General features: G+C 38.9%; 1 protein-coding gene and 1 pseudogene across 1 annotated transcript in view; one reads left to right on the forward strand and one right to left on the reverse strand.

Moving 5' to 3' along the window:
- The window catches only part of SLC9A9 (solute carrier family 9 member A9), a 719922-nt gene that overhangs the window by 34350 nt on the left and 671595 nt on the right, over window positions 1–13977 (forward strand). The window lies entirely within an intron of this gene.
- LOC131756762 (cytochrome b5 domain-containing protein 1 pseudogene) lies at window positions 12247–12929 on the reverse strand (annotated as a pseudogene).

Raw genomic sequence — 13977 nt, forward strand, 5'->3', positions numbered from 1 at the left:
TTACTACCGTTCTAGAGATACTTTATTTTTTTTTTAAGATCTTTTTTTTTTTTTTTTTTGATGTGGACCTTTTTTTTTTTTTAATGTCTTTGTTGAATTTGGTACAATATTGCTTCTGCTCTATGTCCCGGTCTCTTGGCCCCGAGGCATGTGGGATCCCAGCTCCCCGACCAGGGTTCGAACCTGCATTCCCCCCACACTGGAAGGCGAAGTCCCAACCACTGGACTGCCAGGGAAGTTCCGATTCGAGAGATATTTTAAATTATTCTCAATTGTCAGGTGTTATGCTACCCATGATATAATTGAGAGGTGATGAAGTAGAACTGAAGCGGTGATTTTTTTCATGGTATCTTAATGACATTTAGAGATATTACTGTTTTGACTAGGCATGTGTCTACAAAGAATCTGTTGGGAAAAAAATCCCTTTAAAACTCCTTTAATGAGCCATTTGTACTTTTATAATTCCTGAAGTCCACTTCTTGGAACACTAATCCTATGAGTCTCTGCAAAGGAATCATGTTATAGCCTGCTTTTAAAGGATCACAATGCACAGGGGAAGATTAAAGCCTCTGGGAAATATTGGCAGTTTAACCTGTTTAACTTTCTTCACTCAATGTTTCCCAAGCTTACTTAACCATGACATTTTATTTTGAACATGATTTATTAACACTCCATGGAACTTACTTTAGGAAATGCTGGTAAAAGGTATTAAGATATTTGGTCTTAATCACTAGGAAAACTGCTACTATTTCACTTGATTATTTTTGTCATCTATCAATTGATTTGAATATTCATTTTAAATGGTTACTTTTGAACAGATTTATAAGGAAAACATTTTGGCATTTACCAAAATTTCTGGTAAATAACTTTTGCCTGCCTCAAAGTGTTAGATCAGCTGAAGTCAGATCACCAATAGTGCTTGAGAGGAAGTACGTCTTACCTGTGTCCAACGTTCAACTCAAGTATCACCTCCACTTGGAAGCGTTTCTGACCCATGATCCGGTTACTTGCTCCCTCCTTTGCGTATCCCTTCCCATGGCATTTACTAATCGTATTTATAATCTGTGGCTTACTTATCTAATCCCACTCTCATGGATTATAAAATCCTTGAGGGCAGAGACTATAATTAATCTTCTTTGTTCCTAATAGCTAACACAGTATTTGATTTTTAGTAGATGCTTAATACAGTGACTTTTTGATAATTCTACATGGTTTGAAGAGGGTATATCACTAGATATTCAATATCACTAGATATTGAAGCAGTGGTATGCCAGAACTGGTATATACCAACTCATGAGAGCAGGTGGTCAAAATTGGAGGAATTCTGCCAGCCACTTGATTTCATATTAGTACCTTGATATCAGGCCATGGTGAGAGTATTTACAACATAGAAATTGGCAAAAGCTACAAATCAAGGCTTTTTCATTTTCCTGGAGAGCCAGTTGTTAAACATTTACCAGCATACCACTATATATGGTATCTTTTATCATTTTTTGGTTAAATGGTAATTTAATAATAATAAAATAAAATAAATTTTAAATGTTTTAAAAGTAATGATTTTTAAATGAGTTGTTCTGTCTCCTCGTTTAGATTGCAAATTCTCTGAGGAAACGGCCATTACTTTCTTTTCCTTTATTGCCCCAGTGCCTGGGAACTTATAAGCACTGAATAAATAATTATATGTGAAGGAATTGATGTCCTAAACAGGCTTTGTGTTTTGAGGAGTAGGGGTGGGAGTGTCAAAGAGGAATGAAAAAAACAAAATCATGTTTTGAGTTGGTCCTAACACTGAATTTTGTGTTCAAAATTTTGGGTATACCATATATTATTTTTTCCTTCTAATTTTGTATTTATTCTCAAAATTTAACTATACTGAAAGAATTATATTAAAACCAGTGACATAATCATAGCCAAGATTATAATCTCAGGGATACAGGACTTTATGGTGGTTGGGCTACAGACAAAGATATATATTTTCACTGTTGCAAAACTGCAGCAAAATTAGCTGGAGTTGCAGGATTTCCTTAGTTTACTATTTTTAAAAAACCAAGTTAAAAGACTGTTAATTTCCAGCGATATTAATCAACCTCAGGAACTAATTTATTGTGTGGAATGTGATGAGAATTTTAACAGGAGTTTTTGACCATATGTGAAGAAACTGCTGCCTCTGCAATGCTCCATGTAGTATTTATGCTCATACTGTTACAGATAAAATGAATCTTTGAAGCCAAAAGCAGCTAAATCTAGGATTTCACCTAAGCAAAATACATATTCTAAGAATATTTTAAAATAAGATGTCTTTTACATACAGTAAAATACACAAATCTTAAAAGGAAAGCTTGATGAATTTTTCAAAAACATATAAACCTCTGTTACCATCACCAGATCAAGATATAGGCATTTCCATCCTGCCAGAAAGTTCTCTTCTGCGCCTTCCCTGTTGATACCCATCCTTCTCATATTATTCTGACTTCTACCACAGTAGCTTAATTTTGCCTATAAAAGACATATTTTATGTCTATTTTTTATTGTTAACAAATATATACAATGGAATGATTACTGTTTGAGGACTAGTTTGGGACAAATGAATATAAAACAGATTAGTGATTATATATTTATTTATTTTTCTGCGGTACGCGGACCTCTCACTGTTGTGGCCTCTCCCGTTGAGGAGCACAGGCTCCGGACACGCTGGCTCAGCGGCCATGGCTCACGGGCCCAGCAGCTCCGCGGCACGTGGGATCCTCCCGGACCGGGGCACGAACCCGTGTCCCCTGCATTGGCAGGCGGGCTCTCAACCACTGTGCCACCAGGGAAGCCTTATATATTTATTAATAATAATGATTAGATACCACTTTCAGGCATTTAGCAATGCTTTCTTAAGGCGATTTTTAAAATATCTTCCAACACTCTAGGAACATCTTAGGGCTTGTCAATTAGCTACTACAATTTTATTTACTCTTTGCCTACAGTTCACTTAAACAGCATAGCTATTCTGTATGAAGAACTTTTCATAAAAAGAAACATTTTTTATTCTTTGAGCTCATTGTTAGAGGACCAAGAGACCAAATTAGACAGACAATTCTGTCAAGAAGTTTATGATCTAATGTCTATAGGATGTACACATCTTTCATCATTCACCACTGTTTGCTTTATTAGGCTTTCTCTCCTAAGTAGTATGTGTAAAGCCAGCCGACGACTGGAATCTGGTTCTCCACAACACTTACCCTATGGTTAGCTCAGCCTAGTCAAAAGAAAAATAAAAGGTGTTTCTTTTGACAGTGGGCCACAGGGATGTAGCCACAAAGCCAATTGCTCTTGGCTCAAGTGGAACATTGTAGGCCCTGAACATATGGTTTCTGGGAGAAGCCTGAAAGGTGTGATTTTCTGTAATGTGTCTGCACAGACAAGATGGACTTCAGAGGCTGGAATGATAATAATTTTACTTTGTATGGTCTAGAGTTTTCTTGCTTTCCAAGTTGCTTTTGAGAAGGGGCAGAATGTGAATGGAATACGTTCCTCAAGACAGCATTCTTATGGTGCTGCTTTCCTGGCCTGCTCTCCAGCTCTGAGCACCACAATTCTGTCTATAATTGTCAGCTGGGGTCCTGGCTAGAGGTGGACTATATCCTCTGCAACTTTAATCCCTTCAGCAAATATTCCATACTGCCTATTGCTGTTGGCAGTCAGCATCCCACCTCCCTATTGCCCTGGTGGAGTGTAACAAAAGCCTCATGAAAGAAAGGTTAATGATTTCTATATCTTCCCTTTACATTTAAAAAAAAATTATTAATCTATCCAAGAGACTCCTGTTTTCCTTCAAAGATATTTCATTCAGCCTAGTCCCCTAATATCCCAAACTTAAAATTGAAGTTAAAAAAATTTAACCTGAAATTTTGCCTAAATACGATTTCTCTTTTCTCCTAATTATTCTTTCAAACTTAATTTAAATGAACTCAATTAAACAAATATCTCTTGGGTTCTATTGTGTGCCTGGCACATATCCTAAGTCCTGGGGAAGCAGCAACAGATAAGAAGCTCACAGTTTACTAGGCAGAGGTTCTCAGAGTGGCTGGGGTTACAGAGAAAGGGCAGACCTGGGAACATTTTTCTTTTCTTTCTTTTTTAAAAAAATTCCCAATGAATGAGAATTTTGAGAATCACATGTAGTGAATATTGTGGTGTGACTTTCTCTCCAGCCTCTATTTTTCTTTTCTTAGAAACTTCCTTGAATTTTCATTTTGATAGATACAGTGACTTCATACACCCCTGGCTCTAGGGTGAGGCATGAAGTTCAGGCTCAAAATAGATTTTATATTCTCATGTTTGGATCTCAGGGACTGGTTAATTGTTGTACCACTGTACGAAAGCCAGACTCAGAATGAGGCTAATACACTGAAGACTGAAACCTAGAAAGGAATGACTCCTTGATCAAACCAATCCTGAAGCCCACAGAAACCCTAGACTTTCTAGTTTCATTAGTCAGTAAATCCCTTTTATTTTTAAATTTGTTCTGTCTCAGGGTAAATATTAAGCTGCTATAACAAAGAGACAAAAAAAAAGAAACCCAAAATTAGTTGCTAAAATAAGATGGTAGTTTATTTCTTTCTTTTGTTATAGTTTGACTTGACCATCTAAGGCTGAGGAAGCAGCTCTGCTCCATGAGGCTGTCCAGGGATCAAGAACCCTCCATTTTTTTCCTCTGCTAGCACTAAGGTTACCTCTTTTTGGGGAATAGTTGAAGCTGGGTCACTGCCATGTCTATACCCCAGCCTATAGGAAAAGGGGAAACAGAAGCTGGAGAGATATATCCCCAGTGTTTTTAAGACCAAAGCCTAGAAATGGCAAACGTTACTTCTATTCACATATTGGTCTAAATTTAATCACATGGTCCTATCAAGCTACAAAGCAGACTGGGAACTGTAGTCTCTATCTGCATGCCTAGCTAAAACTTGCCTACTAAACAAGAAGGGGGAGATAGATTTAGGAGACAACTAGCAGTGTGTCACACGGTTTACATCTAGTTTTCTGTTACAACATCAAAACTTCTGAGACATCATTATTATAAGAGGAGAAATTCATATTAACATTTTTATGTAATGAGGAAAATACTATAGAAACACAAAAAAGCAAAGCATTTTTCCCCCCTTAGATCTTGCTTTAAGGATAAAAGTTACAGATCTATGAAACTATTTGTAGGGCACATTTAAGCCATTAGAAGATTCTTGGGGATGCCCAATAGTTTGTATTTGATCCTTTCTCTCACAGTTCCATCTATCCTGGTCTGTTATCTGCTTTTCATTCAGTTTTCTGCTTTACTTCAACGTACAGCCTCCAAAATGGTATTTTATTGAATATTTTGAGTTGTCTTTCTGAGCACATACAAAACTAAAAATGTTTTCCAATTAATTGTTGCTTTTATTTGTTCAAACAAGAGTACGGAAAAAGTCAGTGGCATTCATAGAAAGGTACTTCAACCAACCAAAACTTTGCCAATATTTTTTATACTCATTGGGCCATCTATGTGTAAAATGGCTCGTTTTAGTAATATAATTTAATTTAAAAATCACAGTAGTGGAATGTTTTAGTTAAAACCTGAGGAAACAATATTACATTTTTTTTTCCCCCCGTACGTGGGCCTCTCACTGTCGTGGCCTCTCCCGTTGCGGAACACAGGCTCCGGACGCACAGGCTTAGCAGCCATGGCTCACGGGCCTAGCCGCTCCGCGGCATGTGGGATCTTCCCGGACCGGGGCACGAACCCGTGTCCCCTGCATCGGCAGACGGACTCTCAACCACTGCACCACCAGGGAAGCCCTACAATTTTACTTGAAAGAAATTTACTTTTAAAAAATGGTAGCATCCAAGAGCTTATAGATTTTTTAAGTAGGCTTTATTTTTTTTAAGATTTTATTTTTTTAGAGCAATTGTAGATTTATAGCAAAGTTGAGAGGAAAGTCCAGAGTTCCCATATACTCCCTGCTCCCGCACATGCATGGCCTCCCTCTTGATCAATATCCCCCACCAGAGTAGTACATTTGTTACAATTGATTAACCTGCAGTGACACATTATAAGCACCCAAAGTCCATAGTTTATATTAGGGTTCGTTCTTGGTGTTGTACATTCTACGGGTTTCAACATATGAGTAATGACAAGTATCCACTATTGTGGTGTCATACAGAATAGTTTCACTGCCCTAAAAATCCTCTGAGCTCTGCCTGTTCATGCCTGCCACCCTCCTACCCCTGACAACCACTGATCTTTTTACTGTCTACGTAGTTTTGCCTTTTCCAGAATGTCATATAATCGGAAACATACAGTATGTAACCTTTCTAGGTAAAGCTTCTTTCACGTAGTAGTATGAATTTCAGTTTCCTTGAGATCAAGAGAGCTCAAATATAGCCATCCCCTTTTTAAATAGTCCAGCTAAAAATTTTCACTTGAAGTAATGTTGTTTCCATTTAAAATATTCCGATTCCACATCAGATCTAAAGTGAGGCTTTTAAAAGCTTTGGGGATTGATTACTGAAGTTTCTCAAGGAGCTGTTTTCTCCCTGTTGACCTCCAGTATTTTATTTTCATACTTAATCTCGAAGTTTTGCTTTCCTACTAAGGGAATTTCCCATGTAGCATCACTTCATTCTCTTTTCAAATCCTATGGCTTATAGATACAAACATACAGAAATATACATTTATTTACAAATATGTATGTAATTTTAAATTTTAAGATTTTAGTATATTTAAAAAATGACAAGATGTTTCCCTTTATCCAACACATCCTTAGCAGTTAGGTCTATGGCTGTTGCTTTTTTATTCATCTTCTGAAAAGTCTTTCTTAAAAGAGTTATTAGTGCAGCAATGAGTTATGACAACAAGCAACAATACCTCCATTATTTGTTAAAGAAAAATTTAGTAAAGAATCACAGTTATTAATCAGTTAATGTTTTATTTGTTTACAAGATGCTGTGTAATGACTATATTATATATTGTATTGGCATGTCATTAAATTTAATTCATATTAATACAGAGGTAAAGAAATAGAACTGTAAAATAAAATATTTATATTCTCTGTCTGAATTCCAAGCTGACATACTCATTTCATGCCATGTATTATTTGTTACCAATCGGAAATCATAACATGGCATAATTTTGTGTCTGGGAAATTGCAGAAGTTTGAAGAAAGATATATTTCTTCTTAAGTTGTTTTCCTACATTGACATATAATTCTTAAATTCACATAGCATTTTGAGAGAGGTCTATTCATCTGTAAATAGTTCAAAAAATATACTTCCACTTTACAAATTCACTATTTCAATGTCAGTGACAAATGCATTAAAGATTGGTCAACAGTTTCAATGGTCTTCAAAGTAGGGTACCTTCACACCTTAATTGCTATGCAAATTGATCCAGTGGTGTGTGGGGAGAAAATATTAGAACATGTATTTCTTTTTAACTTTTGAAAATGTGATCCATTTAAAATGGCTATTTTTATGAATTCTTATAATATATACAATATTAGTACAGGAACACATGTATGTTACTTATAAATAAATAATGGTTGTACTGCTTCTTTTTTCCTAATAGTATTGCTCAGTTTAAAAATTTTGTAGACACTGTCTCTAGATATAAACTTCATTGTTCTCTTTTGTATGACTTGTACCTCATACAGTGCTTGACACAGAGTAGAGATGCTCAGTAAATATTTGTGAATGAATAATAATTCAGAATGGGTAGAGAAGGACCCCATGCATTACTTAAATCTGGGAATGCCATGGAAACAGGCCCAATATATAAGTAGGCAGAGTAAATGTTTTCCAGACCTTTTTTTCAGGACACTTAGACTTAGTGATTGCTGTGATACTACATTGCCCCAGGAAGCACAGAGCCTTCTAAAATGCATCCCCCCCCCATTTTTTAACTTTATGCAGAACAAGAACAGAAATAAATAATAGCAAATAAATAAACATAAGTGGTTGATAGGCTAGAATTCCGTTTGGACTTAATGAAGAGGAGATGAGGGAAGAATTTACTATTGACTCTAAAAATGTGGGAAGGGAGCGAAATGAGGTGTTGACACAGATACTTACAAAGCCATATCTTCTGCTAATGTTCAAAGCCTAAACCTTAAGAAGGAATATAATTTAAATTTGTTATAGATCTTTATACCTTTACATTTATATAGGTTTCTTAGAATCTTTAAAATTAAGTAATAAGGAGAAATAGAAATTTAGGGGAGGGTTCTTTTTAGAAAGGAATGAGTGACTGCATAGCTTCTCATACAGAAATTATAGCCCATCTGTTTAGGAGGGAATGGGAGTATTTTCTCAGGCACCTGCACTGTGGGCCTCAGCAAGGTGTAGGAAAGGAAGGAAATAAGATTGCTTATGTACAGTTAAACTTGATGATCAAAGCAGAGGACATATTCAGAGTAACTGGAAAGACAGGAGTCTTGGCTGTCCCCAGACTGAATGAATCACCATGTCCGAAGAAAGGCTTGCCAATAAGGTGGGGCTGTTCAGTCAAGGAGCGCCCCCTGGCCTAGCAGCTGGACTTCATAGTGTTTGATCTCCAGTGGGTCCTGGTAGAGTTACGGATGCAGGGAGTATTACCAGTGAACTTTAAAGGTGTTTTTTTGCTTCAGTTTTGTGTTTTTTTTAAAGCCAGACCTTCCCCCTTCTCAGGTTCAGATTAGTGTTTCTGCCTGATCTGATTTCATCCCAACAAGGAGCCTTCTGAACACAGGTCCTTTTTCTGCTATGGCTGCTCACAAGGGCTCACTTACAAAGAGAAAAATATACTGATTATATGAATTTGGGTTTTTCCTGATTCCTATGATAGTGGTTTCTTAAAGTAAACTAATTAAGTGGCTTCTGAGGATGTTTGGGGCTCAAGCTGAGAAGGTGACCATGCTGAAGAGCCCAGCAGTCCAGTCTAAGAGAGTTCTTACTCTGCATGAACTGGTGTCTTCTTCCAGTTCACATTCATTTTAGGAACCATGAATCTTGCTCAGGTCTTATCATTCCTCAATGAGGATAAAAGTGAAATATTTGGCATTGCAGAATGTTGAAAGGCTGGCCTGAATCCAGGCTTTGTCAGTCCGATGAACCAGCCTTTGCTTAAAGAACTTAGCTTGGGTACCTCTTCTGTGCTCCCTCTCCCTTACCCAGAAAGGAATTTGAACACAAAGCACCGAGTCCTTTCACCTCTGTGTAAAAGAACAAAGAAACTACAAAAAACTTGAAGAATAACTTGGACATGTGTTATGAGTTTTCTTAAAAGGGTGGCACAGTTATTTCACACTGTGCATCATATAGCAAACCACCCCCCCCCTCCACACACACATATCTATTAGCAGCTCTCCTTCTCCACGTTTTCACCCTTGAGCAGCTATTTAAAAATGAGTCTCTCTCCCCAGCCTTTCTCTGCAAGTAGTTCTATCACCCACGTAGCCTGCATTTCACAGTCCTCAGCCCAGACCCTTCCAAAATCCCACCTAACATCTGGCTTGCCCTCTCCTGAGAATAGTGCACTCCTCATGCTGAGCAGTCCCCCTGAGATGCTGGAGAAAAAAATCCTTTACCTCAGCTCAGCAGTGAAAACAAAAACTTCCTTAGCAATAGTCTTTGACATGATGTGTCACTTTTGTGTTAAAAATAAGCAAGTATCAGATGGATGATTTCTTACCTTAGCATAGGCACAAATTCTTTAAAAATATGAAAATAGCATATTGAGAGATTGATTATTCAAACCTTTGAATTCGGTAACAAATGACCCTATCACAGGAAAAAAGAAAAGGGCTTTGAAAAGAATTCCAAGGGATATTTGAAAGTATTTAGTAATGAAGAAATAAAAGAATTGTGTTTATTTTTCATATTACAGAGCTAATTGCTAGAAAAACCTTCCTCTTAATCTCAAGCCATTATCCAGGCTACTGTATTTTTATTTTTTTTATTTTTTATTTTTATTTTTTTGAGTTCATTCAGTCAAAATTTATTGAGCAGCAGCTGTATGCCCAACATTGGGAATACAGCAGTGAACAAGATGGACACGACCTCTGCCCTCATGAGCTTACAATCTAGCAGCCAGCCAGCCAATTGGATCCATAATTTTAACATTACTATTGTAATAAGTGCTCTGAAATAGGCATGGTGCTAAGAGAAGATTTAAAAGAAAGTCTTGACCTGCATCGAGAAATCAGAAAAGGTCTCTGAGGAAGAAACACTTAGGATCAGCCAGGTGGGAAATGGAAGAGTGTTGTAAGCAGGGAGAACAGCCTGTGTTCTGGCTCTGAGGCAACTAAACCTTTGGTGAACAGAAAGCCAGGGAACAAAGAGGGGTGATGCAAGGTAGAGGCTGATTTATGCAAGATCTTTGCATTTAGGACTTTATCCCCAAAGCAACTGGAAGCCACTGAAGAATCTGAAGGAGGAAAAGTTAGATGTTTAGGTTTGTTTTTCAGAGCTCACTCTGCTGTGTGTGGAGGACAGAGAGGAAATGGGAAGACTGGGTAGGAAGTTATCGCAGCAGTCCCAGACCAGAGGTGATGATACCAGCTTGGAGAAAAGAAGGTGGATTCCAGAGATGTTTAGGATATAGAATCTACTTGGAGAGTGACTGGGTGTGTGAGGAAAGGGATGTGTTTCTGGCGAGAGGTACTAAAGTAGGAAACCCTGGAAGAGGGACGAGTTTAGGCAGGTCCCATAGGCACAGGCCCTGAGGCTGGGGTTACAGCAACAGCATAGCTCTGGTTCTCAAATAGTGTCGGGTTCAGCTGAGCAAACAAGATACACATGAAACAACTGCAGGTGGATACAGATGTCTCCACCTTTGTCCATGCCGTTCACTGTCAGCCCCTCAGCACACCCCTCTGCAGCCTACCCGGTGTCTCACAGGGCACCACCTTCCACAAAGGTGCGCTCACATCTCCCTGCTTTTTTGCCTGCTACTGTCAAGAAATTCACCTGTGATTCTCATTCTTCTTCCCTGCTTAGGTCATAGGGGACCAAATCTGGCCACTGCCCTCCATGCTTGTTCTCTTTTGAACACCAGAAGTTTTCTGACTTAATTAGCACCTCTCTTTACATCACCTCTGTCAAGCCCCTTCTTGTAGGGTCACCATCTGGCAGAGTCGACCCTGTCTTCCTCATCTTCCCTTCAGAGGCACAGGCTCATCATGAATATACATGCGGTTGCCTCCTTTTTGCTCCCCCTTCTAGACGGTCCCAATCCAAAGGCCCTTTCCCCCTCTCATTTTCCTCGAGTCAGTATATACCCACCTCTTTGCCTCAGAAAAGTCAGAGGAAAGTTTTGCTATGGGATTAACCAGCAAGTAGCCTCAATAGCTATGACTCAGCTGACACTATAGCCTTCCCTGTGTCCTCTCTGCCACTGCACAACTCTGATAAGTCCCTTGCAAAGACAATAACTTAAAAAACAAAACAAAAAAGCACAACACCACAGTTGACTACACAATAGGCCTATAGGTTCCCATTGTGCAGTGAGCCTGGACATTGAAAAGAACATAGTCTTTGGAATTGGGAAGACCTGGGTTTGCAATCTGGTTACTAACTGGTGTGCCTTTTGTGCTATTATATCTTGCTAAGCTTCAGAAGATTTATCTGTAAAATAGTGGTAATGGTATCTGTCTTATGGATAGTTGTATTAAATGAGGTATATAAAGCACATAGCATGATATCTAGCCTGAATTACCTGGTGACCATTCACTTCCTTTGTTCCTCTTGGGTTTCAGCTGCCGAATACTATTCAGAAGAGAGATTAGCCAGTTTTATATGGCCAGTGATAGACATTTCCTATTCCTGTCTTTGTAAATCCCATCTTCCTGCAGCCATCCCATTTCCATCATTGCCAGAAAAGTTCTTCCATCCCTCATCCCTGTTAGACTTCTCTTTCTCTTACTATTGAAAAGTTCTGCCTGAGCTCTCTCTGACTATCCTCTTCTACATCTCCCTGATCTAAGATACTTTATTTTCTTGTATCATTCCTAAAAATTAATTCACTTCTAGCATTCTTCCTAACTTTCTCAGAGTAAATTGTGACTAACCCGAGGAATAGGACCTTTACACTTCAGTCGGGCATGGGAACCTTAGGCCAGCTCCCAGAGCAGAAAGGAGGTCTAGGTCCAGGTACTGCTCTCCCCGCCCCATTCCCACCTCTTTTCCTACAGGGCACAGAAACAGCTAAACTCAAAATATGTCTTCAGCCTACATGAGCCTACATCTCCCTTTCTATAGCTCTGTGAGGTCATCATTGAAGTACAGCAGTACTGCAGGTGTGTAGAGTGTACTGTCCATATTGAGATAATCAAATTCTTCCTCCTCATCCCAGATGCCACTTTCTTCCAGGGTATAATCCATGTCAGGTTCTCCCCTTCACATTTCCATGTGTAGCTGGCAGCATGTGCAGCATAGGGCAGATAGCTGTGTAGGATTTCCCACATTGATTCCCGGGCCCCCACCTCCGGTGTGTGCTCTTGCGATGTGAGCATGTTCATGATGCAGATGTTCCGGGTCTTGGCGGACAGCCGCCCCACCTCGTTACGCAACCCCTGCCACCAAGGCTTCCTGAAATCATTGGCCCAGTCCGAAAGGGGCAGCTGAGGTGGCACGTGCAGAAAGCGGCCCCGGGGGGTGCGGTATCGCAGGGAACCGGTCAGCGGATCTGTGTGCTTTGCCGATGTCTCTGGTGTCTGGATCAAACCAGTGGCTGATGTCCTGGCCCGCAACTTCCACGATGGGTTTCAGCAGCAGATCTCCCTTGTATTCCTGTAATAACGGCGTTAGGTCGTACGCGTTTCCCAGGTAAGACACCCAGAAGTCTTCCGGCTGGTTATGTTGGGACACCTCTGCCGGCGTGAAAGAGTGACGCTGAAAACAAAGTCTGGCCCGGCCACTAGGCCCTGGCATGGCATGGCTCTTGCTCTATCGGTCACCGACTCCTTTAGTTGCTTCCTCGCTTTTCAGCACGCAGTCACTGGCTGCATCCTCCTCTCGTCCAGGAGCTAAGGTGAATGCGTTTATCTGCTCCAGGTTACTGTATTTTTTTAAAAAATATTTAATTTGGTGGTCTTTTATTTTTCTGATATTATAACCATACTATGAGTTCATTGTACACATTTCTTTTTTCCCCCAGCTTTAGAGATATAATTGACATATGGACTTGGAGATACGTGTATATATTGCAAAATGATTACCCCATAGCATTAGCTAATACCTTCATCACATTACATAATTACCATTTCTGTTTTGTGGTGAGAATACTTAAGATTTACTCTCTTAGCAACTTTCAGAGGTTCTTGTATTTTGTTTTAATCGTATTCTAAGGGAAAACCACTTGGCTAGACTTGGCCCAATGTCAAACCACATTTCTTGGAACTTCATTTTCTTCATCTGTAATGTAGGATTAATATTTGCCCTGCTATGGAGATTAAATAATATTATTAATATATGTGTAATAAGGAAAATTTTAACAACTGATACCACAGTCCTTCCTAGGGAGAAAGTTAAGGGACAGTTGCCTATATGCTAGAACATAAGGTGAGAGTTGGGGTTTTTTTACCCTCAAAATTATTTATCCCTCCAAAAAAGATAGCAACCTTAAATTCAAATCTCATAGGACATTATTTCAGTAGTATCATGTTGGAGGACAAAGATCTGTTTGGGGAAGATCAGCCTGAAGCCACTTCAATCAATGTTAATTTCAGTTGTTTATAAAGGTCACTCAAGAGAATTGGTTACAAAAAAAGGACACAAGGAAATTTAACCCAGCTGTAATCATTATTCCCCAGTACAAGCTCTCAACTGCAGGTGTTGAATGTCATTGTAAATAAGGCTTAAATGTCAATTTAAAAAGCAGAAAATTAAGTAGTTATATTATGGAGAACATAAATAACAGGTTGATTTTTATGGCTTGGGCTGACTGGATTAAGTATGCTGTACTTCAAATTAGTTAGAAAGAAA

This window comes from Kogia breviceps, chromosome 5 (assembly GCF_026419965.1).
Source record: "Kogia breviceps isolate mKogBre1 chromosome 5, mKogBre1 haplotype 1, whole genome shotgun sequence".
In the NCBI taxonomy this organism is placed as follows: Eukaryota; Metazoa; Chordata; class Mammalia; order Artiodactyla; family Physeteridae; genus Kogia; species Kogia breviceps.